This window comes from Protomyctophum parallelum (genome assembly GCF_964188405.1).
Source record: "Protomyctophum parallelum genome assembly, chromosome: 15".
Classification (NCBI taxonomy): domain Eukaryota; kingdom Metazoa; phylum Chordata; class Actinopteri; order Myctophiformes; family Myctophidae; genus Protomyctophum; species Protomyctophum parallelum.
The window spans coordinates 313535-336763 of record NC_139710.1 but is presented as its reverse complement, the minus strand read 5'-3'; the positions used below and the strand labels follow the sequence as shown (position 1 = coordinate 336763).

The 23229-nt window shown below is 41.9% G+C and overlaps 1 long non-coding RNA gene across 1 annotated transcript; it reads left to right on the top strand.

Annotated features, from left to right (window-relative positions):
* The first annotated feature begins 19943 nt into the window (after window positions 1-19943).
* LOC310872165 lies at window positions 19944-21673 on the top strand. The gene is made up of 3 exons (XR_014570353.1): window positions 19944-20003; window positions 20563-20628; window positions 21103-21673. It is a non-coding gene; the product is annotated as an uncharacterized lncRNA (long non-coding RNA).
* Window positions 21674-23229: the final 1556 nt, after the last annotated feature.

Below are 23229 nucleotides of genomic sequence, written 5' to 3'. Positions count from 1 at the left end.
GTTGAGAACCTGAGTTATAACAGTGAAGCAACAAAACTGTAAAGCTGAGCCAACATATTTGCTATCTAACAAAATAAACTAAATTTGGCATTACAAAACCTTTCGTTTTTATCATGCGTGTATATGTAGTTTACTGTACATTTGTGTTCTGTTCAAGAGGTAATTTAATTGAAAAACTGTAAATAGAATAGGCATAGGGTGCAATGACATAACAGTCCTAACTCAAGTACATCCATCCACATGACATGTATACACTATCCTTTCAATGTGGTCTTATGTGCAAATGCCAACAACAGAAAAAACTAAACATCCAGACACATAGGTATTGTATACACTATACATTACATTATTTTTTAATAGCAATCCAGAAGCTTATGCCAGGCTTAAATGAAACATTAGGCTGGAAGAATGAATGAATTAATGAATGAAGCTTTATTTCAAACAATGAATTCATTCAAAAAGTGCATTAATGCAATATAAAATAAATAATTCTATAAACAAACAGAAACTGGAACAAACACCCGCACACTGTCTTCAAATGCAGTGATCAACTTTTATTCAGGGAAACAGCAACGTTTCGGCCTATGTGGCCTTCATCAGGCTATCTTTATACATAAAGATAGCCTGATGAAGGCCGCATAGGCCGAAACGTTGCGGTTTTTTTTTCATTTTTGGGGCACCGTACCCTCTCCTACGCACCTGTCGCCTGTAGGTGTGCAAAAGCTTTTTAATAAACAAATAATAATAAGCCTCACTGGCCTAAAGTGCTATTCCTTCTATGCATACTTCTTTCTATGCATGAGTATGTATGGTTGGAGGACGAGGTTGAGTTGCTGCTGATCAGTGTCACTTTACAATACAAAGAAATCACAAGAGAATGTGGACTGGGAGAGTTGTTTGAGGAACAACTGATCCAGAAGAGGCTAAACTGGTGGGGAAAATCGACCAAGCTCAAGGGCATCCGTGCGAAGTACTGGTGTTCTTCGAGCTCTGTGGGGAGATTTGGGGTGGCTCTCCAGCAACAACCTCCATGTCTAGAGTCAACAGATCGAGTCGGACCAGCCCGCCGGAGCCTTCCAGTGTGAGTCCACGGCCAAATACAGATAATTCTGGGGTGACATGAAAAAGGTTGAGCACCACTGACATAGAAACATAAACACACAGAAACACACAGAAAACTCAGGATATAGAAGATATTTGTAGAATCGTCCTCAGGTGTAAATGGGTTAAGCAGATTTTGTGAGATCTTCAAACAAAGCCTGTCTGTAAGATAACTGGGTGATGTGTTGTGGTGTGGTATGTAGTTGTGGAGATGAGATGGTGTGTGATCGGAGATGCATGGATGCAGGGTTGTAGGAGAACTGAGCAGGATGTGATGAGACTGTGTGAGATGGGTTATGTAGGGGCGGAGGGTTGTGCATGTGTGTGTAAGTGCTACTTTGAGGTTGGGTGTAATATGGTGGCTGAGGAGGTTGCATCATTTGCATCATAAGGTTAAAACCGTTGTTGATTGTGGATGTGAGCTGTGCAATATTTGATGTGATTTGGTTGAGATTCTGTGTGTTCTGTGTTTCTGCTTTTTCCATGAGTTTAAGCATGCTCCTTTTCAGTTCCAGGTCTTCTTGGGCTGCATCCACCGGAGCCCTTCTCTTCAGCTTTTCATACATGTAGCCTTGTAGTTTGGCCTTGAATAAAATAATAGAATACTTTACTTACTAAACTTAAAAATCACAGCTGTGTGAAGTGAGGGGCGCTAATATATTAAAGTCTAACTCATGTTGCTATGATTAGGTGATGTAAAACAAACTATGTCAAAACAAACTTTATCTTTATTGTTAATGGGATTTAATTTGTTTGTTAGGGACAAAACAAATAAATGTCTCCTCATTGTCAATGGCATTTTTAAAACAAACATTAAACCTGTATATAGGAGCACCCCTCAAAAACAAGCAGACAGAATTACATTTGGCAGCTATACCTGTATATAGGAGCACCCCTCAAAAACAAGCAGACAGAATTACATTTGGCAGCTATAAACAATTATCTAGCTACTGTAGCATACAACTGTGAATACAAAATAGCATATTGACATATTCTATTCCATTCTACTTTATTAAAAACATTTTCCAAAAGATATTTATTAACATGCTGGGGAAATTAGCCTATGTAACACTGTTCCTTGCTGCCCGCCTATCCTGTTACAGTTACGTGTACAGTACAAGTTAAAACACAAATACAAGACACCGTTTCCTTAACCAAAAGTGAGGACCACAAACATACCTGAAGTAGACTCTGTCTTTCCTTCACGACCGAGGCGGACACTCCTGCAGACGTAGCACCATCATCAACGGACGCTCCGTCCGAATCGTGCCCGCCGCCGGTCCCGGTATCCACAGCCACATGATCCACAGCCACAGATGATAAGGCTCCGGCGGGCTGATCCGACTCGATGTCCGTTGACTCTATGCCACTAGATATGGAGGTTGTTGCTGGAGAGCCACCTCAAATCTCCCCACAGAGCTCGAAGAAGACTAGTACGACGCTACCGTGTCCACTTCGGCGTCCTGTGTCAACGGCACAACGGTATTTGGCACGGATGCCCTTGAGCTTGGTCGATATGATCAACTTGGTCGCGGGCCCCTTTGCATGAGGAAATCTTTTCCCCACCAGTTTAGCCTCTTCTGTGTCAGGATACTGTTCCTCAAACTCCTCCTTGATGTCGGCATATTTTGTGTAACAACTCTCCCAGTCCACATTGTCTTGTGCCTTCTTGGTTTTGTATTGTAAAGTGACGCTGAGCAGCAACTCAACCTCGTCCTCCGTCCATACATAACTAGTATCGGTTTTCTTTTTGCTCGTCATAATTTGAATATCGCGCTCTCTGTCTGTCTGCACGCCTTGTTTGTTTTGTTTTTAGTACTACCGGGTTACGGGGGGTATTTATTGGGAAACCAGCTCACCGCGCATGCTCAGAACATTTTTCTATTGCGTTACATATTTCTTATCGCCACCTACTGGCCTGGGATGCTTGTTGGAGTCAAAAATGATCGTTTTGAGTTGTATGTGTGGACACAGATATCTTTGTCGTATGGGCCCCACAACGGAGTACGAAAATATCCGTTTTATAAAAACCTAGAGACGTATAGCCCAGGCCTAACTGTAACTAGGAAGACAGGAACACTAGGCAAAGAAACACAAAACCAAGGCAACAACTAAACTGAGGCTAAAGCGTAGCAGCGTAGATATAGGGGTTCCAACCTAATGGAGCTAGATACTAAGAAGATACTACTAGACATGATACTGAGAAGATACTAGACAAGATACTACTGACATGATTCTGCTGACAACATACTGACATGTTACTAGACATGATGCTATACAATGAATGTCAATGATACTGACATTATACTGACCATGATATTGACATGATACTGACATGATATTGACAAGATACTCAAAGTTCACGGTCCGAGGAGCGGACCGTGACAGTACCTCCCTCCCAACGGACGGCTCCAAGACATCCAACAAGGACCACCAAACAAGGGTGGGTGGTGGGGGTCAGGAGGAGAGAACCAGAAGCAGGGAAACAAGGGCAGAACAAGGGGCAGAGTGGGGCAGAACCAGGGCAAGGAACAAAACAGAACTGGCAGGGTCAGGGCAAAAATACTGGGCCAGTAGAACTGGACAGGACAGGACCGGGCAAGGGAAGGGCAAAAACACGTGACTCCAGGCTAAAAGACAGAGGAGCAGACAAACAGGTAAATACAGACATAAGAAAGGACAAATACAAGCACAACCAAACCAGACAGACACAAAACACAGCCAACAGACATCACAGACTATAGCCGACGGCAGACAGCTAGTTGTAATTCTGAACTGGACAGAGACACAACAAAACACTGACAGAGACAGAGGACAGGGCAAAAACGTAGAGACTCACACAGATAGACAGGAGGGCAGACACACAGACAGACATGCAGAAAGGCACATAGACAAACACAAGCACCAACTGAGACATACCAACAGACAAACAGATTACCTGACAAACTGCCAGGCAAGCAGACATACAGGCGACTTGACACAACAACATGTGGGAAAACAAGTGGGAGGAAAAACTGGACTGGGGAGTAAACAGGCGGGCAAGCTGACTGGCAGACAGACTAGCAGACAAACACAAGTAGTGGAGGATATTAAGTCAATATTTCATGAGAATCGTTCACTTTATGGTACAAGCACCAAAATTGGCACACAAGTGCTTCGGAACCTACTCTCTCAGAAAAGTACGTTGTCCACTTGAAAAAACAAAATGGACACCATTTTTCAAGATGGCCGCCAAATGAAAATGGCCTTTTGTGGCGGTTCTGGACAACCGTGGGTCCGACTGACTCGAGACCGGGCACTGCACTCCCTGTGGGTGTGTGGAACGTGTGTGTCGAATTTGAAGTCGGTGGGGCGAACGGTTCTCGAGTTACGTGGATTACAGACGTACACACACACACAGAATTTGTGCAATTAGCAGATCATTGGAACGGTTGTTCGCTTGGTGACATTTGCCGTGAACATTCCTTTGGTCAACTCTTTAACTTTTTAAACCGAGCAATCCAAAAATCCAATATGGCGGTGATATTTCAAGATGGCCACCAAAAATTGTTTTGCATTTCAGCATATATTTGGCTATACCTTTGTGATGTACTGTACCATACTACTGTATAATACTGTACGGCACTGTAGGGCATCATACTGTACCATACTGTACCATACTGTACCATACTGTACTGTACAGTACAGTACAGTACAGTACAGTACAGTACAGTACAGTACAGTACAGTACAGTACCGTACCGTACCGTACCGTACCGTACCGTACCGTACCGTACTGTACTGTACTGTACTGTACTGTACTGTACCGTACTGTACCGTACTGCATGGTACCATACTGTACCGTACTGTACCATACTGTACCGTACCTTACTGTATGGTATCATACTGTACCATACTGTACCGTACTGTACTGTACTGTACCATACTGTACCGTACTGTACCATACTGCATGGTACCATACTGTACCGTACTGTATGGTATCATACTGTACCATACTGTACCGTACTGTACTGTACTGTACTGTACCGTACTGCATGGTACCATACTGTACCGTACTGTACTTTCTGTACTGTACCGTACCATACTGTACTGTACTGTACGGCATCATACTGTACTCTACCATACTTTATGGTATCATACTGTACCATGCCGTACCGCACGTTACTGTACCGTACTGTACTTTACCATACTGTACTGTAACATACTATAGTGTACTGTATAGTACCGTGTGTGTGTGTGTGCATGTGCAGGGAAAAGGGGAGGGGTCGGTTAATGTGGAAATTGTAATGTAATTTGTGTCACAGTGAAATGTTGTGCAATAACAGTATGTCATACAAAAGCAATATTTGTACAGTAAATATGACATGGATGCAATGTAGTGCAGATGGATTTCTGTGGCATGTATCATTTTTTGTGCATAGAGAGATGTGTGCTAACGGAGTGATTTGGTAGGAGAAGTCGGACGGATAAACGGACATATTGCTTTGCATCCCCTATAGTAGTAGGATCTAGGATGAGCATCAAAACTATATATTTTAAATACTTTTCATTAGCACATGCTTGAATTTTACATTCCATAGGGCTGGACCACACATGGACCCCATTTGGTTTTGTTTTCTGCATCTTCCTCTGTGACCTGCCACCTTCATGTCATCTCTCACAGCATCCTTAAACCTCGTCTTTGGCCATCCTCTTACCTGGCAGCTACATCTTCAGCATCCTTCTCCCAATGTACCCTCATCCCTCCTTTTCACATCTCCACATAAACCATCTCAACCTCACCTCTCTTGCTTTATCCCCAAACCTTCTAACCTGGGCTGATCCTCTAATTCAGTAATTTCTGATAATGTCCTTCCTTTTCACTCCTAATGAGAACCATAGCATCCTTAATTCTGCCACCTCCAGCGGTGCCTACTTTTCATCAGTGCCACCGTTTCCAACCGTACGGCATGGCTGGTCTCACTACCATCGTATACATCTTCCCTCTCACTGGTAGCCTTCTGTCACAAATATTTCCTGACCCATACTATGTCCCATATTCTCAATACATTGGCTTCTCTTGCTAGAACATTTCCATCTCTATACTCACCTTAACCTGTTACACTACTGTCTACTGTCTGGTCAATTGGTACAAATAATTTTCTCCCTCCCTCACCATCTCTCTTTGCACTTACTGTACATCTCAAATAGCCCTGACCACTTCTTAGCCCACACCACCTGACATCACATCTCTCTCTTCTTCTAAAAAAACGCCCAATGGGCATTGCCCATTGACATATATTCAAGTCTGTGTGTGTGTCTGTACATCTGTAATCCACATAACCCGGGAACCGTTCGCCCCACCGACTTCAAATTCGACACACACGTTCCACACACCCACAGGGAGTGCAGTGCCCGGTCTCGAGTCGGTCGGACCCACGGTTGTCCAGAACCGCCACAAAAGGCCCTTTTCATTTGGCGGCCATCTTGAAAAATGGTGGCCATTTAGTTTTTTCAAGTGGACAACGTACTTTTCTGAGAGAGTAGGTTCTGAAGCACTTGTGTACCAAATTTGGTGCTTGTACCATAAAGTGAACAATCGTGTCATTAATATCCTCCACTAAAGGGGAGACAAGCTGACAGACAGAATGGGAGATCGGTAGACGGGCTGGGTAGTGGACTAGCTAAACCTCTTTCTGTAGGGCCGGCCATAACAGGATGGAACAGAGGGGGCTGAGAAGAGGAAGCAGTTTGGGGAAAATGAGGGACAGAGATGTGGGGAACAAATGTCCAACAGTGGAGTTGGACTGGGGAACTGGAGACGGAGGGCTAACTACAAGAGGGACAGAACTACAGACTGGGCCAAGGCCTGGGCTACAGACAGGGCTGGAGACAGGGCTACAGACAGGGTTGGGGACAGGGCTACAGACAGGGCTGGAGACAGGGCTACAGACAGGGTTGGGGACAGGGCTACAGACAGGGCTGGAGACAGGGCTACAGACAGGGTTGGGGACAGGGCTACAGACAGGGCTGGAGACAGGGCTACAGACAGGGCTACAGACAGGGCTGGAGACAGCTGACACAGACATGGGCAGGGTGTCGGCGGGGTCAGTCAACCAGAGTTCAGACGGGGTGTCGGCGGGTTTGGCCGACCAGAGTTCGGGCAGAACATTGGCGGGGCAAGCCGATGCAGGTTCCAACAGGGTGTTGGCAGGGACAGCCAATGCAGGCTTGGACAGGGTGTCGGTCGGCAACAGCAGTACCTCGGCGTTGCTGGGTAGCAGCAGCGGAGACTCACTGTCACCGTTGCTGGACAGCTGAGGAGGTTCACCGTCGCTGGGCGGTGGTGCACGCTGGTCGCCGGGCGGTGGTGCACGCTGGTCGCCGGACGGTGGTGCACGCTGGTCACCGGACAGTGGTGCACGCTGGTCGTTGAGCTGCAGTGGAGACTCAACGACACTGGACAGCAGCAGAGACTTGCGGTCACTGCCGCTGGACAGGAGTGGAGCCTTCACGTGGCTGGGCAGCAGTAGGGGCTCACCGCCTTTGACTCTGGGCTGCTCTGTGGCGTTGGGCAGCGGAGAGTGCTGACGGCGTCTGGAGGAGGAACCACGCCTTTTCCTGGCGGGGGCCCGGTTCCCCACACAAAGGGCCAGACGAGAACCCTCAAACGGGTCTAGAGCTGGAGACAGTTCAGGACAAACAGGTTCAGGAAAGGCAGGAACAGAGCAGTTAGATAGCGGGCTAGTGGGCGCAGGACTGGCAGGCTGGAGGTTCACAAACCCAATTCTGATGGGCTAGCAGGCTGAGGGCTGGCATGTAGGTGGCTTGCATCTGCCAGGCTGGCTGGCTGAGAAGACTGCAGGCGAGAAGATCGTACACACGCATGATACGCATCCAGAGCAGTCCATATCTCTTTAATCGGACCTGCAAGCTCGCCGGCCAGCTTAGGCCTGGAATAAGCCACCCGGAGGGCCCTTTTCAAATTCTCAACCTTTTGTTCAAGGCTAATGGAGGACTGGAGGCTATACACAACAATGGACTCAATGTAGCTCATCACCTCTCTTAGTCTGCATTGTCGTCCGTTGGGTCCATACTGGTTGGTTCGTACTGTTACGAGTAGTACGGATGAGGACCCAAATGCAGAGCAATATAACTTTAAAGGATTTATTAAACAAACTGAGGTTCTTCCATAAACAGGGCAAAGAAGGTAGAACAAAAGCACAGAAACCATACAGGAACTCACACCACAGGGAACCAACAAGAACATAATGCAAACACAGGACTTAAATACACACAGGATAACAGGGCACAGGTGAAACCAAAATACAATCAACATTAGGATAGCCTGGGGGACTAAAAGGACACAGGTGGAAACACTGACAAATTACAAGGCAGGATAGACAAGGTAACTAACTGTAACTAGGAAGACAGGAACACTAGGCAAAGAAACACAAAGCCAAGGCAACAACTAAACTGAGGCTAAAGCGTAGCAGCGTAGATATTCAGTATTTAAGTCCGACGTCATTTTGTAGTGCTACGTTACGTCCGGGTCCAAGTGGCACCAGCTCCCGTCCGCATCCCATTGTAAATAGAATATCTAAACGCGTGAATCTTTTTAAATTGACGTTATTTTTCAGAAAGGAAGCCATAGATGGTTAAAATGGGTCTTAATGCTTCCAACTCGAGTAGAATTATTAATGTTTTGTACAAGTGTCCATGACAACAAAAATATATGATGTGGAGACAATAAAGACTATTATTATCATTATTATTGAAGGTGGCAACAGTCCATTTGCTCGGTAAAATATTTCGGGGGATATTTACAATGTGTGCAGGCTTGAGTATGTTGAATCTAGTTTGCATTAATGAGGATTTAGTTGACACAATCAAATAAAATGGCGATAGTATTCCATGTGGGGCAGACGGCCTGTCACAGCCAGATTTTGGAGAGAAGCGCAGCTTTGTTGTTGCGAGGAAAGCGGTAAAATGAGACTTTCGTGGTTGTTTTCGTCTCAGATTTAGTCCGACGGAGCGTCACAGTATAACTCCATGGGGACACAAAAGCGACACAAAAGTAGGACCCGGAAGTATCTCAGGAGGGGGCGCTCACGTCACAGCTAAAATACTGAATAGGGGTTCCAACCTAATGGAGCTAGATACTAAGAAGATACTACTAGACATGATAGTGAGAAGATACTAGACAAGATACTACTGACATGATTCTGCTGACAAGATACTGACATGTTACTAGACATGATACTATACAATGAAATTATAGACAAATCTTTATTTACAATTGTGGCCTAGCAAAAGCCTTTTGAGTGGGGAGGAATTGGGCTAAAATAATAAAGTAATCAATCATTTGGAGGCTCCCACACGGAAAGGACTTATATGTTACATATATGTTAGACATATATGTCTAACATATATGTAACATATATGTTAGACATATATATTACATATATGTAACATATATGAAATTGGACCCCCTGAACATATATGTGCATATATGCACATATATGCACATATATGCACATGTACATATATGTACATAAATAATATAATATAATAATAATAATACAATTATAAATAATACAATAATAATAATAATATAATAGCAACAATTTTATTTACACAGAAATTGTGTATGTGGTTTGGGAACCAGTGATGTAGCCTATTATATGTAAATTACATAATCTATATCTTTATCTTTCTGAATAAAAAAATATGTGTCAGAAAAGAAGACCTCGGAGATGTTTCTTGGGAGAATAAACATTTAATTATGGCATTGGCATATAAAAATAAATCATAATAAATTATAATTAGCTCATAAATAACAAAAAATACAGGTGGGGGCTCCAGGACACCATGCAAGGCTTCTCTCCGGCACTCGTCATCCCCGAATCTGATTTGATCAAAAAGAGGCATCATTAGTTCAGAAGCAAGCTACAAAATGCACATCACAATTTGCGTCATGTCATCATGACGGTACAATACACTATGATGTATCATTCTCCATTCATTGTCAATCTGAATTTAATGTTTGTGTAGTGGACAGACATTAAAGCTGGATATAGGAGGGGCTGTATCAACAGCTTTATTTCATTTTAATAATATCATTACTTGTTTGTCTACTTCTTGTGGAACCGCCGCAGCTCCGTCAGCTTTCCGTTTACTGCTGTTCCCAGCATGCCTTTGGTTGACTGCGGGAACTTCTTTAATGTGGCTTCTACATAGAATCAAGGAAAAGGCAATAATGAGAAGACAGTGGACCCGATTTATAATTTAGGCATTTAGCAATGTAAATCGCTCTTAATCCAGAGCGATTTACATTTAAGCAAGAACAAAACATGGCAATACAAAAAAATACATGCTTGAAGTCAACTAGAATTCAAGCAGTCCATCTGTTAGTGTACACAAACCTATTGTTGACGATTGTTGGCCTTTAACCAAAAAGATGGTATATGGATTGAATAGATTTAAACAAGCTTTTCTCACAAATGTCACTTTAATTAGTATTGGCGACGTGACAGCACTCATCAGCACAGGTTATTTAGTGATAAGACATGCAAATCAAGCAAATTAACTAAAAGCATGATATGGTGCAAATGGCATGATTAATGATGAACCCATTTAGACCTGAAATACCCTTCATGTCAAAGTGCAATTCAATCTGGGAGTCATTTTGGACGTTACTACATTATACAGGGCTGGGTGTTAATGGACAAATTAAAATATCACAGGCCCTGTTATTTGTAGAGTGAGTATATATAGTTATATGTTCATTGAATGTTAACAATATTCTAAAAATAAAAACTAAGGTTACGACTGCGTTTTGAATTGGCCTCAAGTCTAAATGGGTTATGGGTGAAGAAGGGTGCAGTAGATGTAGGGAGGCATACTATGATCCGACGGAGCAATGATCCGACGCGCATTGGTCCGAGGTTAGGTTTAGGTGTGCTGTGCCCCGGGGGAGGTTAGGGTTAGGGTGAGGGTCTGCGCTGGGGGTCGGGAGAGGGTTGGGGTTAGGTTTAGGTGTGCTGCCCCCGGGGAGGTTAGGGTTAGGGTGAGGGTTTGAGGTAGGTTGTCGATCACACCAATGCATCGGACCAATGCTCCGTCGGACCAAACACATGCACTCGTAGATGTAGATCAGTTTTTCCCAATCTTTTCTTGTGGCAGAACCAACATGAAAATCTTCAATTGTTTTCACGGCCCGCCTATCTGATCACATAACCTGGCAGTAGACAAGTTGATACTGTAGGTGGGCCACATGCATTTTCTTAAGTTGTTTATTTGATGTTTATTTAATGATCAATCAACTTGTGTTCTGGCTTAGATCAATGGAACATAGTATACTTATTCCATTCTAAGAAACACCATAAAATAGTATCATTTTTAAAGACTTCTTTAAATATGAATGTTATATTTTAATAACATTCTAGTGTTTTGTCAAATGATTTGGGGGCCCACTTGAAATCCCCTTGCGGCCCACCAGTTGGGAACCACTGCTGTAGGACAACAATTGTTATTGACTAACCAACTACTGTACATGTTCTACAACCCAGAGGACCACACTTATCTCAGTGGAAGCACACTAGTAGCCCAGAATATAGACTATAGTGAGCTGCGATGAAGTGAGCAAATTAAGTTAGGCTTTTATAATTACCAGGTGCTACGCCGTGCAGATTTCTGCAATGGGTGTCATCACTTACCTGATATTTTCTGACTCCAGTGATAAACTACCACTGATGGCTAATAAATAGTGAAAATAGTGATGGTTAAAGTAGTCAACTCAATGCATATCTATGAACTGTTCTTTTTCTTCTTGAATTCTTTTGTTGTACTCACCAAGACGGCGTTCTTTTTCTCTGGATCCAGGGCCTTCAAATGTTCCCCAGTGCCACGCTCTGACATCCCACCTAAATAAGATATTTTAAACATTATTTTTCAAAATCCCCCTAACTACATGATGTTTCACTTAAGCAATATCTCAGATTTATGTTATGCAGGTACAAACGGAAATACATTATCCCAAGCAGGTTCAAATCTTAATTCTGCATTAGTTAATGGATCGACTTAAAGAGATTTTGGGGGAAAAAATACCGCTGAGGTTGCTCTCCAGGAGTTCCTCAATAGGGAACACGCCCATCAGCAGCAATCACACCATCTGGGTTGGAGTGGTGCTGTTGGAGGCGGAAAACCAGGTTGTCCTGTTGCACAGGACTCCTGATCCTTTCACAATTTCAATCTGAAAAAATAAATAAATATCACATTTAAGTTAACAATTTAGACCTGAGGAGGAGGATTCAAAAAAGTGCCATTTCTTCCTCTGCCTAGTGGTATTGTGCGTGCAAAAGGTCACGGAAATCACACAATGTGTTCATGATTTGCAGCATTTTGTACTCCTTTGGAAACCAATCTTAGCCAATCAGGATGGAGTCTGAAAAATCTGAAAGACATGTTTCGTTGAATGGCTCTAGAGAGACTGCATTGTACCAATTTGCGCGATGTTTGGACAAAATCTGTAGGTGTACTGTCAAAACATTTGTTTTGCACAAAGTGGCCTCCTGGTGGCACTATAACAGGCCAATGTGAAAACTTTAGGGCAGAGGTTCAGCTCTGGCATTCAGGGAGTGTGTGTGCATAATATGGCTGCGATCAAGCCAGCGGTGCCAGAGATTAGCTGTTCACAGACGGACGGACGGACGGACGGAGTGCAAAACATACTCTCTCCCTATGCCTACGGCCTGGTGGAGACAATGACAATGTACTTACTTTCGGGGGACCTTCAGGTGCATTTGGCCGGTGTTGCTCGCGACAGGGAGGTCTGGAGCTCTCTGCTGGAGCTGTTGCCCCCACGACACGGCCCGGATAAGGGGTAGACGATGGCTGGATGGATGGATGGCTCTTAAAATTAAACAGTGACATGACAAAAGTGTTAACTTTTACAGTAGTGGGCAGGACAGCACTCTACTACTGTAAAACTTCAGTTACTTTGCTGCTGTTTTTATTAGCCTGGCCAGCATTCCTTTTTGGGTTCACACAGAACTTTTGTAACACAGACCAGGCTTTCCTCCGAGGTGGAAAGCCTGGTGATGCGAGGTTACGTTTTTATAAACTGTTTCCTGAACGGAGGTTTTTAAAAACTGAAATAAACTGCAGCCGCATTATTTGGACTTTTTTGGTTGTGGGACAAAAACATAGCAGGCTGCATAATGCTGCCTTCACATTTACACCAGCAATATTATTTTGCTGCCATGATCTGAGAAAGTAATGAGGGTCAATGCATTGTCTACAGATAATTAACCATTGTCCCAGGAGGTCCAAAAGCAGAGCAGCAAAGTTGAGGATAGTTCAAAATTCTAAAAAGAAAAAAGATCAATTGTTGATCAATTGTTAACATACCTACCTGCTGGCAGTGCAAATACATTGAGCATTTTGTGAGATCAGCCCTTAACAAACCAATTTGCCTCCTCTAGTCAAATATAAGTAAATCACAATCCTTCTGTCAAATATTACTCACCTGCAATGTTTGTGCTGATGTGTCTCTATCAGTGTCCATGTCTCTAATTGGTCGATTCTTAAACAATTATAAACACAAATGCAGCAAGTTAATTACCCTACCAATGAGACCAACATCATACAAACTTATCTATGGTGAAAAAAAACAAGTAGGCCTACAATAAAAAATAAAATAAAAATAAGCCAGAAAGGCGATGTCGTCTTTAATTTGAGGTATATCTAGTGTAGGGATGAATAGGAAAGGATCAATCACGATGATCAGATCAACAGACAGTAAGTAATAAGTATAGTTAACCTTGGTACTAAGGCTAATTATAATAACCTTTGTTAAGGTTACCCTTGATAGTAAGGTAATAACAATAAAACATTGTGTGATGGCATGCCTAAAATGGCTTATCTACAAGCTCACATAGCTGTAGGTATTTTCAGTGTGCAACACCATCACACAACGGCCCATAATGTCACTGCGGTTCGGGCTCTTCCCACTTTGACATCTGAGCGGCTGCGCTCAGATGTCAAAATGGGAAGAGACATAGCCTTGTTGACAGAGGGCTGCAGTTTAAGAATACAGCAATGGCTGATTCTGTCACTGAATACAATATACATTTTAGACGATGTCTTTGTTACATAGCATTTGTATTTGTGCACGCACCTCGACAGTGGGTGCAGGGCCAATAAGGCAATCATGGAAAGAGGGAGCTGGGCCTGCACACCGGTCTCCAGGTAAAATAATTACTTTATTGAGAAGAAGACAATGTTTTCCATCTCACACAATCTTCATCAGGTCAGAAATTATTTTACCTGGAGATATTTGTTACAACAACACAGGAGCTATGCTCCTGTGTTGTATTTCATAATGTGTAGTACTAGTATCGATTCATTTTGATTCATATTACACAATCTATGTAATATATATATATATAAATGCACCATTTACCAATGGAAAAATCTGACTACTGTACTTCCAAAAGGGCAATTAGGAGATAGATGACGAAAAATATCTGAGTGCATTAATGACGTGTCATTTAGAATTAGATACTGCTTTAATTAGAATCTTGGATTACTTTGTGGTAGCATGTACTGTACATAATAAACACACAAAAGACCACACTTACCTTTTTCTTAGAAAGATCCGTTCCCCCCTCCTCCTCCACAAATTTTAGGTTAGGCTTGGGGGTCCGTTTACTGCCCTGCCCCTGTTGCTCTCGTCTCTCCATCTCCTCCAAAGTCTGCTGAATTAGCTGGAACATGAATAAGTGTTATGAAACTATAAATTTGTTCTGATCTTTGTCATTCCTTGCCAGTAGGCTCCGTTCCCCCAGTGTCTTTGTGCCACACATAGCCACCGCAAGTAGCCTTGCCGAGCCATGAGGCCCATAGGGCAGGAGCCTATCTCCTGTTTCTGTAGCCATGAGGCCCATAGGGCAGGAGCCTATCTCCTGTTTCTGTACCGTGAGGCAGCTTGATGTACAAGTACACCCCCTGGACATGACGCTAGTATGTCGCAGGGACTTACACCCCAATCCAACCCTTGATGCTGAGTGTCAAGCAGGGAGGCATTCTCAGGACACTCTAACCACAAGGCCACTGAGCTGGTGGCTCAGTAGCCACTGCAAGCTCCTTTACAAATAACGAATCCCTTGGAGAATTTTGGATTCTGGCCAAAGCCTCTCGCCGAATTTTAATGTCTCCTCCCAAGTGAATCTGACAAGAAGCACAAACAGAAATAATCAGTATTACTACAGTACATATTTCATTACATATAATGTAACAAATGTTTTAATTTTGTCTGCTGATGTATTTGTTTCACTTCCATTTTTGCTTATTTTGTATGACTTCTGCTGTCAGGATTTAGAACTGTCAGGATTTAGAAGACATTTTAGAACCGTTGTCAGGTCTAAATGGGTTAAGTGAGTGTGTGTGTGATTTATTGTACATTTCTTTAACAGTTCTCTTAATTTTAACAAAAACAAAATACCTACAGCACATTTAACCAATCCACTAAGGCTGTACCCTAGCACATAACTTTGGGAAAGTGTCATAGTAGCTTGTTTACAGCTGAAACAGACTTCCTGTGCACTAACTTCCTCTTCAAAATAGGAGCAACATGTAATGATTAGTCAACACTAGTTTTATTTTAAGTCTACTTACAGGACATTAACATCACATTTGAGTTCCTTTTGAATGCCTGTCAGATTTCTCTACATAACTGTCTCAGCTTTGGTGCGCAAATGCGCCTTGCATGCCTTTGATCTACGCACAGAAAACATTTTGACGACGTATGCGCACTGGCACATCGGTTGTGTGCCCCCCTGATTAGGCCATTAATTAAGATTCGAGTGCCAACCCTAACGAGCGAAGGTTCGAACCCCGAATGTTCGGGGACATCCTTACAATCCACACAGATCTAAGTTGATTTGTATTGTAGTGGCAATGTATACCTACACCCTACAGTATTTTGTGTGTGTGTGTGTGTGTGTGTGTGTGTGTGTGTGTGTGTGTGTGTGTGTGTGTGTGTGTGTGTGTGTGTGTGTGTGTGTACCTCGTCTCCTGTTGGAGATACAGATGGAGATGATTCCACTGCGTTGTCACTGCCAGACTCAGACTCTGAAACTACATATAGTACAGCAAAATGTAAACATTATTATTCACTTAGGCCTATACCAGTTTGATCAGTAGCCATTTTCAATGTGTGCGTAATGTTTTTATTTTCCACTTACTTTGTGATTTTGTCTTTGGGTTTGATAACACTGCATCTGTGACAGTTAGAAAGAGAACAACAAAGCAAAAGATTATGTTAAACATTATGCATCATAAATATATTATGGGAGAAGTTTGTGTCTTAAACTGGCTTTAGAATGTCTATGGACTTATTAGACAGATAATATGCAACAAAATTACACAATTAAATTAAAGTGGTATCAGTAATAAGAAGCTAAAATGTATGTCCATTATGACAATGACAAATAATGTTTCTTCACCATTGCATTGTGCATTGTGCCTATAGGCAATACAGCTTATTATAATTTATAAATAGCTAGTGGGATTTTATTTTTATTTTTTATCCAGTTAAAACAGTTAAGGAAATGTAGTGTTTTACCATATTTATTTTATGTCATCGTTACAGGCTAGACTTTTTTTTAATATATATATCTATCTATATTAATCCAGAGGGCCAATCCAAGTATGATGTATCTGTACCTTAAGTAGACCTACTGCACATGTAAAACAGAGCTATAAACCTTACATCTTATTTTAGTCTTGAGAGAAAAAATGCTGCTTTGTCTAAATGACTACAAAACAAAATGCTATTTTTTTTCTTCAAAAAATGTATAAAACGATGCAATGTGATATAGCTCTGTCTACAAAATGCTGTACCCTCCAACTGTATATATACTTTATGTGTGTAATATGTGGTTTTAGTTATTTTAGATTGTAGCAGTGAGCCTGTTGTCTCTGATGTCATGGACACTGGTCTCACTACCTTCCTGGACTACAATTCCCATAATTCTTTGGTGCACTGCTCCTCCTTGTGGATAGGGGGAGAGCTGTCTTACTGAGACAACATGTAGTCCAGGAAGGAAGCTAGTGAGCCCAGTGTCCATGACATCAGAGACAACAGGCTCACTGCTACAATCTAAAATATCTAAAACCACATATTACACACATAAAGATCTCCAGGAAAGTGTTCTAAAGCTTCTAAACGTCATTAACATAATTTTTTTTGCAAAAAGGGTGAAGTGTCCCTATTTTGATCACAGCCCCGCCCCCGCTAATCATTTCAATGGAAGTGACGTACGTACATTCATTGTTTATTTGTTTTTAGCATCTTCTCTCGGTGCACCCGGACTGCTGTGGTGTGATTTTTCTTTCAAAGTTTGCACTCGAACTCTTTTCCCCTTCGAGAGAGGAGTTGTTCTTCTCTTGACTCTGAAAACACATAAGATGTAAGTACAGAAAACGACCTATAACTATAACGTCGGCATACTGTCTGTCCATTTGTGGCCATATACTGAAGCCACGTTAGCTTAACCAGCTAGCTAGCTAGCTAGCTGTGGGACAGCTTTAGCTAGCCAGCTTTAGCTCTAAGCTAGCTCTGGTTTAGCTTTAGCCCAAACATTTACCGCCTCCTCCCGGTTCCGAATTCCCGTAGACATAGTATACAAGTATACAACACAAAGCCAGCGGTTTGTTTCCATTGCGGTCCTTTCACGTGTATATGAATGTATTGAGTCTAATGTGCGTATTATAGGCTCGTCAGCATTATGAAAATATAGCTATTAGCTTGACACAAGTTACAAGCATGATTTATATTTGTCCGTACCATGGTATCGCGCCGAAAGCTCGAGCGTACTAGTGAACTATTTTCCACCGTCTACGGGCGGTAGACTGTCTACCTACCCCCAAATGCATGTTTTCCAAATTAAAAGACTTAAGTTAGGTATATTTTTAATACTTATTAGTTATTACTTTGAGTGTTTTAGTATGACTCACCTTTCAGCAACAAAATTTGCCCCTGCCAGCGCACCCAATAAACCGTAGCAATATGCACTGCTGCTGTCAAAATCCTTAATGTCAGAGGTGGGAACTATTGCTTTACAATTCTCATCTAAATATTTTACATAAGCAAACATTTTTGCTGTGTGAACTAGTAGACGCCGGACTGTCTATAGCAAAAGTGAAATGATATAAATTGTCGAGTCTGAGAACAAAGTATGAGGTAAATTGGACTTGCTCCGTGGCTTGTGTCGGTGTAGAGTAGGTTCTATTCGCCACTCTGATTGGTGCGTACTACTGCGTGCTCGAGACCTTTAACTTTAGGCGGTAATAAGCACACATTAAAACTTTATTGAGCATTACAGGATGTCCTATTGAACAATGGGGGGAAAATAGGCTATAACACCCTTCTGTTTAGTTTATTTTTTTAAGTGTAAACTCACATTCTGTTAAAGAATCTGTCAGTTACTAATGTCGTCTTTTTTTCTCCTTTTTTTAAAAATTAAAGAATGTCTAGACGTAAGTACAAATTGTACTTGGAGCCTAACAGAAAAATAAAATTGCCTCCTCCAAGACTGAAAAGAGGACATTTGGATGTAAGTCACTTTATGAGAAATGTAGAATAATACCCCATATTCAGAATTAATCAATTATGAGACATAATCTGATGTTTTACCTGATGTTATTTGTCTTGAAAATGTTTTCAGTGTGACAAAATCAGTTCATCTTCGGACTCTTCGCACACTGCAGATGCTGAGGTGAGAGATTAATATTGTGAGTTTGTAGATCTGCTATTTTCACTATTCATTGCATGACACCGTTGTACTACTTATTATAATATAGTATAATCAAAACTTTTGGACGTTTTTATTAAAATTGTATTTATTGAAAACATAGATTTGTTTTAAATTAATAATAATTTAATTGTATTTATTATTAAACAACCTACTGTTTGTTAAATACATTATTTCGTAATTTGCATTCAGGTAATTCTTACTGCTGCCAGCCGCTTGGAAGATGAAGTCGGACCAGGTCCAAATGCCGAGGTGAGTTCATGACAAGACACATATGGATTCAAATTCGCCATGACTGAGTTCAATTATTTGGATTCCATAGAAGTCAACAGGTATTAACAAAATGAAATAAAATTGAACCCCTTTTGGTGTTTTAACTAAGCATTATGTTATACTTTATCTATTGAAAAATAGCACTCGGCACACCCGGTGTGCAGCACACTGGATTTTCGAACTACAACACACCGAGTGCACTGAATAAACGAACGACAAGAGAGCACACCAGTGCGTTCAAGGCGCATTTCCGAACGCACCCATGAGGACACGAGCTGTGGTTTCACTGTTAATGTATGTAGGCACAAGGACTCATCAATGTGTTTTGTCATTTATAGCCTAAGCCATCTGATGACCGAGATTCTCTACCAGTTCAATACGACGAAGACCTGTAAGGGTCGAAACGTTTGTGTGCGGACATCCCTTCCTTTTCATTGTACGTATATTTTTTTGTCCAGCACCTGTATAATTTCTGGAGATGTTTCTGGAGATGTGTGTGTGCTTCCTTCTGGATCCTATCTCTAAGCTTTTCTATCAACCACACCTGAAGGTGGTTTCATTATTCTCATGCACCCTAGAGTCCCTATATTTTGTTGCTGAATATTTAGCAAAAATAGCATCTAAAATCTCACAGCATGATGTGTTGTGATTGTAGGTGAGACTATTTCCGGCAAGGGGTTTTGGTGAAGGAAAAAAAATCGGGCATGTCATTACAGGCGAAACTTAACAAAATATTAGTGAAAAAAGCATCAATGTGTTTTGTCATTTATAGCCATCTGATGACCGTGACGACCGAGATTCTCTACCAGATCCAGACGTCATGACTGACCAGGTAAGGCTTTCTATCAACCACACCTTCATTATTCTCATGCAGTCCCTATATTTTGTTTTTGTGTATTTGGTAAAAATAGCAGATTTAAAATCTCACAGCGTGATGCGTTGCAAGGCTATTTCTGGCAAAGGGGTTCGGTGAAAGAAAAAATCGGGCATGTCATTACAGGCTAAACTAAACAAAACAAAAATTTTGTAAATCTACAAGGTCTGATGTGAAGCATTGTGAGCTTGTAGATCTGATAGTTTCACTATTTCTTGTATGGCACTGTTGTGTGACAAAGTATAAAATGGGGCTTAAGTGGTTAGTCTTAAATCGTTAAGTGGTTACATATTTTTATTTGATTGATATTGATTTCAATATAAAAAATAACTAGACCTGTGCCTGTCGGGCACCAGCCTACTCGAGAGTGATGCTGGTTGGGGAAAGTTAGGCTGCATCCCCACCCTGTTATGCAATAACCGTTATACCCACCCGTTGTCAGAGTAACTGTTTGTCTGTCTACCTTTTGTGCCCATACTGTATATTGGAGCACTTATGAATGTTTTGTCATTTATAGCTCACGTCTTCATCTGACCTTGATGACCAAGATCTTCCATCTGATCCAGATGATATGACTGGCCAGGTGAGTTCTTCTACCAACCACGCCTAAGGTGCGTTTCATTAAAGATGTGTGTCAGTGGCCCAGGCCGTAGCGTAACGGTCTGGGCACCGGACTGGTGATCCAGTCGCGGTGTGCCGCGGGTTCGACTCCCGGACCCGACACGGCCTTAACCGCATGTCAACCCCCCCCATCTCTCTCCTGTTTCCTGTCAGCCTACTGTCTGTCCCTTAAAAAATCAATAAAAGGCGTAAGCCGCAAAAAAAATATCTTAAAAAAAAAAAAAAAAAGATGTGTGTCAGTTAAGGCTATGCACATGGCTAACTAGTGTTATTAACCATAATGATGGTTAACGGCAATTGGCAAAATAACTACTTTTGCATGTTTATACCGTCTGCCTTTTGAAAAAGGTACCACATTTTATATTAAACCTATGAGAAAAGCTGTGTTCACTGTCCTATGCAGACATATGCACTCATGTGGTGTTTTATTTTGCAGGTCATGAATCCATCTGGATTCTTTCTCCTTCCATCTGAGCGGCAACCAAGTGACATGGTCCAGGAATCTGGTTGTGAGTCATCATCAGAGGGCAGTGCTGAATCTGAAGTGGTCCAGGAATCTGGTCGTGAGTCAGAGGGCAGTACTTGTGAAGTTGATTCAGAAATGGAAGAGCTTCCAGAAGATGATCCATTCGGACAGATCGGGTTTGACATAAATATGGATTCAGTACTAATGTCAGCAGGTACAAAGGCTGAAGCTCTTCTCATGCTAATGAGTCATGCAGCAAAGCATAATATAACTGGAACACAACTTGAGGACTTGTTAAAGCTAATTAATATGTTGTTTGGCAAAGAGGTGTTGCCAAGATCAAAATATTAGTTCAACAAGGTCTTTAAAAACAACTCTGACATAGTGGAGTTCCACTTCTACTGCAAAAGCTGTAAATGTACATTGGCACGCAAAAATAAATAACCGATGCAAACATTTTGCATTGTGCAGTCTGTTCTTCCATGAACAGTGCAAGCTTCTTTATCAACGTACCAATTGCACCTCAAATTCAGGCACTTCTTGAAAATCCAGACAAAACACCACCAGTTTAATGGCTACTTTGGTTGTGGCTTCTGTTTACATCCTGGTACTCTAGTAGAGAAACAGGTGACTCCAGCAGTCTATGCAGACAGAGAGGCCAAGGCAATGCTGTTAGACATGGAGCAAGCAGTAGCACAAAACAAAAGTGTCATAAACATGCCTTATTTTGATATAGTGTGGGGGTTCGTACCAGATTATATGCATGCTGTTTTACTTGGTGTCATTAGACAATTCACATAGCTACTTTTGACAGGAAGTGGTCAACCATACTACATTGGAAGTCCCAACACTGAGGAGGCTTGAGAACAGGATGAAGGATATTAAGCCTCCACACCTGATAACACGACTACCCAGGCCCCTTGCAGAGCGCAAATACTGGAAAGCTTCAGAGTGGCGGGCATGGCTCCTATATTACAGCTTGCCAGTCCTGAATGGAATACTTAAACCATGCTATGTGAAGCATCTAAGCCTTCTGGTGTCTGCAGTATTTTTGCTTTTGCAAGAAAACATCAGCTTCCAAGATGTAAACAAAGCAGATGACATGCTGTTTGAGTTTGTCACCAAGGTTCAGTTGCTGTATTGGGAAGCAGCTATGACATTTAATGTACATCTGCTAACTCACCTGGCAAAGTCTTTAAAATTGTGGGGGCCACTCTGGGCACATTCAGCATTTGTGTTTAAGACTGCAAATGGTGGTCTTTTGAAACGGCTGCATGGAACTAAGTGTGTAGCTCTTCAGATAGTCAACAAATTCCTGTTGCACAGAGCAGTACCATTCATCACCACTAAGTATGCAGTTAGTGAACAAGTTAAGGAGTTTTGTTTGGAATTGACAAACGACAGAAGAGTAAAGTGTTTTACCAAATATGATACAACTGTTCTAGATAATGGCAGGGTGACAGAGACTACCGCTGATGAGAAAAGTGCCTTCATTTCTGCACAAAGAACAGCACCAGATGAAGTCGTAGTGCATAGGAGAATGGTACATAAAGGACTGATTTATACCAGCAAAAGGTACACCCTCAGTAAGAGACGTGAAGACTTTTTCGCAAAGCTGAGTGGTGGTGGTGGTTATGGAGAAATTCAGGACATAGTATAATTTCCTTCACCAGCAGGAAGTACATAAATTGCTGTACTTTTGAAAAGGCTTCACGTTGTACCTAGTTTTGTGGAACACATCAGACGTGTAAATCAATGCCTTTTTTCGCCTGTGTGTCTACTTTCCATAGACCAGATAGAGCAGAAATGCATTGTTTTAAAATCCGGTGATGAGGTGTACATTTGTGTCTTCCCAAATGCACATGAGCGAGACTAGTCTATTGTTTTAACCCATTCAGGACAGGAACCCCTTTTGTTGTTTTAAACATAGGTTTCTTCAGAAAACTGTCATATTTAGAAGACATTTGTAGAATACGTTTTCTATCCTAAATGGGTTAATCGATCATTAAGAGATTCTTCATCAAAGTTTGCAATGAATCACATCGAGCTGTTCTGCTCTAGAGTTGTCCCGATACCTTTTATTTTATTTTTCAGAGT